Raw genomic sequence first — 8664 nt, 5'->3', positions numbered from 1 at the left:
GAACTTTGGGGTCCCTTCCACCCTAAACCACGCTGGGGTTCCCTGTGGGTCCTGGGGCTGCTGCTGAGCTCCATGTCCCTGCAGAGGGGCTCAGCTGCAGGGCCCACGGGGTGAGGACCCTCTGGGGGACATCCCTTCCCATCCTGTGGCCCATGGCCAGCCCCAGGGTTGGTGAGGAGAAGGAAGGGAAGGGTGTCAGGAGAATGGTGGCACAAGTGTCCCCACTGTCCTTCTCTCACACCCCCAGGCCCAAACCCTGCCCTGTGGGTCACAGCTGGCATTTCCCTCCTGGGCCTGACCCCAGCCCAGCACTCCTGGTCACATCTCTGTGCCAGAGGAGCCTTTTCCCATTTCCATCCAGGATCAGCAGGGCTGACAGAGCCCTATTAAAAACCAACTTTGTGCCTGTGTGTGCATGTGCTCAGAAGATAAATACAATCCCTGGGACTGAGAGTCTAATGAACTCCTTTCTGGAGTGTGCTGATTATCCCCACGGAGGTGAATCCATGCTGATGAATTAGCAATGGATTGTTGGAGCAGTCCTGGCTCCTGTCTGCTGAGGCAATTTTCCTGCAGAGGTACCGAGTGTTTGCCAAGCCAAACATCCAACAGCCTTATCTTTGTCTCTTTGTTTGCAGGAGAACAATCCCAGGCTCCTCACCAAACCCTGGCCGTGGACAGGGAGTGGCCGAAAGGCTGAGCTGCTCTGAGGGGCTGGAAAAGGGGCTGGGTGAAGGTTGGCAGCTCAGCTCTAACACCAGATTTGTGTTAAATAAACCCCAGCAGAGACGGACGGTGCAGCTCCCACAAGGCTCAGGCCAGCCCTGTCCCTTCTCCTGTCCAGGGACACTCTGGACCTGCAGCTCAGGGATGTCACCTGGGCTTGGGACACTCTGGCAGGGACATCACCACAGCCAGGGGTGTCGGGAGCCCTGAGCCACAACAAGGGAGCCACAGACAGAGGTGGGACAGAGCCCTGGGAGCAGAGCAGGAACCTTTTCTGAGAACAGAGCTGAGCCCTGCTTTGCCAGGATTGTACAGGGGCAGTGGGGGAACACACAGAGCTAGCACCGAGGGGACAGGGCAGCAGGGACAGGGACAGGGACAGGGACAGGGACAGGGACAGGGACAGGACAGCAGGGACAGGGACAGGGACAGGGACAGGGCAGCAGGGACAGGAGGTGGACCAGGCTGGGCAGGGAAGGAGCTGCAGATGAATTTGGCAGTGCACTCCAGCCCTGCAAAGTCCTGCAAACCAGCAGGCAAAGTCCGTGGCTGCTCAGGCCCTGCTCCCACAGGCCTGAAATGAATTTTCTGCCCCAGAACTGAATGTAACTCGTATTTTCTGCCCCAGGACTGAACGCCTCCCACTACAGCCCCCGGGATGAGCAAGGCAAGGGGAATCCCAACACTTGCCATTGGAAAGCCCCTTTCCTGAGCCCTGTCTGGCCCTGAGCTCACCACTCTGGCCTCTTCCATGGAGGTTTGTGGGTGAGTTACTGAAATGAAATTTTACAGACAGGATTTTTTCCACTTAAGAAATTCTTTACCTTTGTACGGCCCTAAATCAACGCTGAATCCATAGAGACTCTTCTTGTCCTTCCAAAGGATGTTCAAAGCTTTGCAGGCTGCATCCCCTAAATCCCCCTGCTGGAGCTGCAGTGCTCGAGGGGCTGGGCCAGATGTGGGCACCTGGAGTTGACCTCAGCCAAGGGTGATAAGCTGGTGATAAAGCTGGTGATAAGGTGGTGATAAGGCTGGGCTCAGTTTCCCCTTGGCATTGCCCCAGCCCAGTTCTGCTGGAGTGGAGCCAGAGAAGGGTCCCTAAACCGGGAGGCCAAATGAGGAGACCAAGGCTGGAACACACAGTGTGAGGCAGAGCCTTGGGAATGCTCCATGATGCATTTTCCCTCTCTGGATGTCCCCAGGCTGGCTGTGTGCAGCACTCCAGGATGTCCCAGCTCCAGCCAGGGGATGCAGCTTTCCCTGCCAGCCCAGGGCTGTGGCAGCATTTGCATTTAGATGGAACAGTTACGAGCTCAAACAGCTTTTTGTCACCACAGCTGCTGCTCACAGCTGCTCCTGGATGGAAAAATGTCCCTTCTGGTGGTCACATGTCGGGGCACTGTAAGTTCTGGGGTGTCTTTGCCCCTTCATCCCAATGAAAGCCCGGGCTGGATGTGCCAGACAGCACAAAACTGCCCTGTGGAACTTCGCTTTCCTCCCTGAAGCCTCTGAGAGAAGGGTGGGAGGGGGAGGCTCTGCCCCCAGCCCCTGACCAAGAGCGTTTCAGGGTGAGGGCTGCTCCAGGCAGGGGCTGAACATGAGCCAGGGCTGGGATGGGGCTGAACGTCACCCACAGGGGCTACAAAGAGCACAGGCTCTGTGGTCTGCAGGCACAGGATGTTTTGGAGTCCTGCAGACAATTTAATTCCACCCCTGCCATGGGCAGGGACACCTCCCACTGTCCCAGGCTGCTCCAGCCCCAGTGTCCAACCTGGCCTTGGGCACTCCCAGGGATCCAGGGACACCCACAGCTGCTCTGGGCACCCTGTGCCAGGGCCTGGCACCTTCCCAGCCAGGAATTCCTCCCCACATCCCCTGTAACCCTGCAGTGAAAGCCATTCCTGCCTCTCCAGGCCCCTCTCCTGATTTCTTGTGCCAACCCTGGTGCAATCCCTCCATGAACTCTCCGTGCAGGGACCCTTCAGGTCAGATACCCCTGGACATCTCAAATGCCCCCAGATCTGCCTGTCAGGAAAGGAGTCAAGCCCCAGATAACCCCCCTGGAGCTTGGGGAAGGATGCAGCTGAGCCTGTGTGTGCCCCCGAGGGGGGCAGAACTCCCCAAATTCCTTGGGCTACAGCAGCACTCCCAGCAAACTCCAGCCTGGGCTCCGTGCCCTGCTCTGGGAGGTGCCTGCAAGGACAGAGACTCCAGGGTGTGAAGCAGAGGCTGGAGCTCTCCTGGAAAGCTTTGGATGTGAAAGAAAACACAGTTATCAGTTTAAATATGTTTTGTACGATCTCAGAGTTGTTTAGGTTAGAAAAGACCTCAAAGATTGAGTCCAGCCCTTCACTGTCAGGACACAGCAGCACCAAGAGCCTTTGTGCAGCACCTGGGGTGACACTGGTGACATTGTGACATGGGTGACACAGAGACAGTCCCAGGGAGGGCAGCTCTGAGCTCCCAGCCAGCACATCCCTCCCTTGGTGTCAGGGCCATTTATCCACTGTGGTGTCCAGAGATTCCCACCAGCCCTGGGGCTCTCCAGGACTCCAGGGTCATCTCCTCACCCAAAAAAGGGAAATCCACTGCAGCTGAAAGATTTTTCTGCTGAATCCCAGTGGCTTGGGGAAGTCAGTGATGTGGGGGAGCTCCCACTGTCCATTCCTGGAGCTGGAGTGGAATAAAAGCCAAACATCCAGCACAGGGTTTGAGCAGGGACAGGAATCCTGTGGTTCCCTCTCCAGGAAGTGCCTCCTGCAGACCCACTGCTGATTTGTTTACCAACCCAATTTTAAAACTAATATTAACCAGCATTAGGCTCTTGACAGGGATGGGTTTTTCCCCTTCAGTGGTGAAATTGGATGTGAATTTTGAATTTTCCAGTCAATTGAACAGGCTAAGCACTGGTGATGCAACAGGCCCTGGAACGTGTGCGTGTTTTATTCCATTTTTCCTTGAGGGATCTGTATCAGAATAGACACAAGGAAAAGATGAAAAGAATGGGAGATACTGTAAATTACAGTTCAATTCAATCCTTAGGGGACTCTGAAATCCTTTCCAGGTTATTTTCCTTTGCATCCTGGGGCTTATCCCAGGGTCCCCCCTGAGCAGTGATATTCCTATCAGGAATAAAACCTGTATCACGATAAAACCCGTCAGGTTTGAAGGCTGGAAGGAAAAAGGGTTCAGGCAGAACTGGGAGGAGCAGAGTTGCCTGGATATGGGACCCTTGCTCAGCAGCAAACAGCAAGAAATGGGCGTTCTGGGATGGAAATTCCAGTCTTTCCCATGAAACCAGGGAAAGATTTAGGAGTTCAGGAGCAATTCTGATAATCCTGGATTTAGGAGGGGTCATGGCGAACCTGGAGCTCAGACCTGAACTGGGGCAACCCAGAAAAACCCTCTCCAAAACGTCACCAGTTTGGCGGTTTCGCTGGAGCCAGACCCAGCCCAGGAGCCCCTCAGCACCGGGGGAGGTTTCCCAGGGTCAAACCCCATCCACACCCTCTGGAACACCAACTGCAGCAGCCCCAGGATGAGGAGGAACTGAGCCTTCCCTGCCCCTGCAGAGCCCCCAGCAGCATCAGTCCGGGGACAGTGCCAAGCTCCAGCAGCAGAGCCGGGGCTCGGTCCCAGCAGGCTCCAAATCTTCCTTTGGGCAATCAGGGTTGGTTTGCCATGTGCTCCCTCCTGACACGGTGCGCTTTGTGTGAGGGAGGATCTGCATCAGGAGCACCCTGGGGAGCAGCAGATGGGCAAAGGGTGGGAGCAGCTTCTCACCCTGCCAGGGCTCACTCCTCCTCCAGCCTGGGGCTGTTTCCAGCCCAAATGTGAGTCAGGTGTGACTGGCCCTGACTGGGAGTGCAGCACATTCCTCTCCTGTCCCCAGAGCAGTGACTGTCCCCCAGCCCGAGCAGAAGCTCTGCTTCCTGGGGGGAATGTCCAAGTGCTCCCCATCCCCGGCTTTGGGGTGTTCTCTCAATAGACAGGGAGTGAGTTCCTATTTTTAACCTGAGTTTTGATGCCCAAAGAACAGTTCTGACTGAAACGCTGCCCTCAGGTTTCCCATTTCTTTCTGTCCTCATGACAGAACCCAGATTTTCAGATTTCCACTTTCCCCAGTTCCCTCCTGCCTCACTCTGGCCATCCAGGACACGCTCCCAGCTCAGACATTTTCCCTCTTCCCTTGCCAGGGTTAACAATAAATCACCTGTGATTCCCACTCCCCAGAGCTGTTCCCAGGGACCTGCTGCCGGTGCCAGAACACATTTGTGTCCCAGGGCTGCAGCCCTGGGCCGGGGATGGTGAGTCACAGTGGATTTGCTGCGCTCCTGCAGGGCTGTCAGCGAGGGTTCGCTCCTGCCCTGCAGGAAATGTCCCTGCCCAGAGCCGGGCTGGAGCAGGGACAGAGCAGGGACAGCCTCATGCCCAGCTCACTCCGCATGTCAGGGTTTGATTAAACCCCAGACAGGCCTGACACCTCGGTGACAGAATATAATTTCCCTAACCAAGTGTCTTGACACCAGAAATGAGGCTAAATTGGATTATTTTAAAGGAGCAGATGGGAATGTGAAACATTTGCCCAGGGAGAAGCTGGGGGTGCCACAGCCCACGGTGCCACCACGGGTCCTGCTGGTCCCCTCAGGGAGAGGCAAAGCCCAGCCCTGGTGCTCGTGTTCCTTCCCAGGGAACAGCTCCGCCCCTTCCCAGGTACACCGGGCTGGGGTACAGGGGCAGGTTTGCAGAATCCCCAAATCCCTGAGGATGGAAAATCCCTCCAAGGCCACCCAGTCCCAGCCCAATCCTCCCTCGTGCCCAGCCCAGAGCACTGAGTGCCACCTCCAGGAATTCCTTGGACACCTCCAGGGACAGGAACTCCAAACCTCCCTGGGCTGCTCTTGCCAAGGCCCATCCACTGCTTTCCATGGGGAAATTCCTGAGGAAACAGAGACACAAAACCTCAAAGCCTCATCCCTGTGCCCTCATTTCCCTGGGGCACAGCAGAAGAGAGGGGAAGGGAAGGGAAGGGAAGGGAAGGGAAGGGAAGGGAAGGGAAGGGAAGGGAAGGGAAGGGAAGGGAAGGGAAGGGAAGGGAAGGGAAGGGAAGGGAAGGGAAGGGAAGGGAAGGGAAGGGAAGGGAAGGGAAGGGAAGGGAAGGGAAGGGAAGGGAAGGGAAGGGAAGGGAAGGGAAGGGAAGGGAAGGGAAGGGAAGGGAAGGGAAGGGAAGGGAAGGGAAGGGAAGGGAAGGGAAGGGAAGGGAAGGGAAGGGAAGGGAAGGGAAGGGAAGGGAAGGGAAGGGAAGGGACACCAGGACAGAGGTGGAAGTCTCTGCCCAGGGGTCTCTGCCCCCCTGGCACTGGGGGCTCTTTGGCAGGGCACAGCTGAGCTCAGCACACCCAGCCTGGCTGTCCAGGCCAGCTCTGACCCAGGCCAGGCTGCGTTTGAGCACTGCTGAGCCTCAGGACCTGGGAAAGCCCCAGGTTTGCCAAATCTGCCTCACACGTGCCCTGGAGCTGTTTGGAGCTGGCTGCAGTGAGGAGGAGAGCGACAGAGTGACATCCATGCTGACACTCCAGGACTTCCCCTGGACAGCAGGGCTGTCACAGCTTGGATTGCACAGTGGCACTTTTTGGGATGCTTTCCAAGTGGTCAATGTGCTTTTGAATCCCGGGCTCTGTATCCAGCTGTCACATCCCCAGTTTGGAGAAGGATGACACATTTGGCCCTCTGAACCCTCTCTTGTTCCATGTCCAAGGTTCCTCATCCCTGATCTGAAACACCATCAACTGGAAACCTCTGCACAAATAAAACAACCCAAAAACTCCAGGGAATCTCTATAAATGCAAACCTGAGTACAAATTGGAGCAGATTGGGCAATTTCTGCACGCTCAGGAATCAGAAATGCAAGGAGTTTTTAGGAAACAGTCGGGGAGAAAGCAATCAAAAGGACAACAAAAACAACAACAACAAAAAAATAGAGATGTAGATGTGGAAAAAAAATGGTGTGCTGGAAATGGCAGCGTTTATGTGGAGAGGAACCCCCCAGGAGAGCAAACAGATAATGCTGGGGGAGGAGGAGATGGGGGAAAAGCATCGAGAGGCTGAGCTGGGGGAAGAGAGGGAGAGCCATGAAAGCAAAAGAGACAACACAAACCATCATTAATTGGGGGAGCAGAAATAACGAGCAGCAAGTCGCAGGGAGCTCTGGCAATGACTAGCAGGGAGCTCAGTGCTCCTGCACTGGCGGGTTCCAGGACAGCCTCCCCTGCAGGGAGAGATGACGCTGTTTGACACCACAACGACACAGACTGTGACTTCAGAAGGCTGAAAATGGCTCTTCTGTTTTTGGGATGTGTCTCCCTTTTATACCGTTCTACACAGACCAATTCAATTGGTGACACAAAGGCAAACCTCTTCACTCACATTGGTCAGACCAGAGGACATCAAGAAGCCCCTCCTAGGAAAAGGAATGAAAAACTTCGGTACAGTTTACAAAACATTTTTCCTGTTTGCAGAAAATTCTCTGGGAGAAGAATTTCAGAAAACTAAAACACCTCAGGCATGAAACCAGGGCTACTGGAGCGGGGCTCAGCTGCTGTGCAGGACACCAGGCTGGCACTGCTGGCACAGGCAGGACAGGTCTGCCACCAGAGGGGGCAGCTGGGGAACATACAGAGGCTGGAAAAGAGCGAGTGGCAAAGGATTTCAGGAAAGCATTCCGGTTTGATGGTGCGCCAATAAATAAAAATGTATTGTTTTGCTTTAGGGTAAATTTGGGAGGAAATTTTTGAGGTTTTTTTTTTTTTTTTTTTAAAGAGAAAATTTTTGGGGGGGGTGGTTGGGGAAAAGAACTTTTTTTTTTAGAAAAATGGAAAAATTATTTATTTAAATAAACAAAATATTTATAAGTATGAAGAATGAATAATATGAAATAATAAAAAATTTTGCTGCTCTGAAGAGAGATGGTTAAACTGACAGAAGTTTTTGTTGCGAGTTATTTTAGGTTTTTTAGGTTTTTATCGGTTTTATTAGCTTTTTGGTGTTGGAAAACGTTAAGGTTCAGGTTTTGGTGGGTGGCAGGTGTGACTTTTTGGGGGTTTTTTTTGTTTTTTTTTTTAGTTTGATGATGGACACACAGATTGGACAGAGCTGGACACAGAAACTGGACACAGGGACTGGACACAGAGATTGGACACAGAAACTGGACACAGAGTTTGGGCACAGGGACTGGACACAGAGATTGTGCACAGGGACTGGACACAGGGACTGGACACAGCATGGGACCAGCTGCTCCAAAGGGACAGCTGGGATTTACAGAGGGAAGGCAGCAAATGACAGAGGGTTTTTAGCAAGCCTGGGCACAGAAATTACCCAAAGAGGCCAAATCTACTCTGAAAATACATCTGGGCACCTGCATTGGGTTTTCCTTCACATTTCCAAGGCCTTTTCCCAGCTGTCAGCAGTGCAGGCACAGGCCATGGAACAATCTTTAGCTGCTACACACCTGAAGGAAAATAAACCAAACAAATCAGAGAGTCCCCTTGAAACCCATTGGGCTGGGACAGAAGTGAGTGAAATATTTATGACAGAGTTCCTCCATCAAAAGGGCAAGAGGGAAACATGAGCTGAAGCAACGGGGAAGGAGCAGAGGCAGGATCTGTCAGCCTGGTGGAGCCAAATAGAATTTCAGATGCAGACACACTGGTGTTTGAAAAGAGACTTCATGGTGTGGTTTTGTTTGCTTGGGAGACCTTTCCTATTTCATCTTTTCTCCTTCTTGTTCTGGGAATTATTGAGGTATCCAGGACAGCTCTTGCAAATCAAATATGAGTCCTATGCCTTTCTCCCTCAAAGAAACCTTTTCACCGATTAAAAATGAGAGGAATTCAACTCAAGCCCAACTGAAGGCACAGCTTATTGTCTGTAAATCTTGGG

Source organism: Sylvia atricapilla, chromosome 4, assembly GCF_009819655.1.
Source record: "Sylvia atricapilla isolate bSylAtr1 chromosome 4, bSylAtr1.pri, whole genome shotgun sequence".
In the NCBI taxonomy this organism is placed as follows: Eukaryota; Metazoa; Chordata; class Aves; order Passeriformes; family Sylviidae; genus Sylvia; species Sylvia atricapilla.
This window is presented reverse-complemented; position numbering follows the sequence as displayed.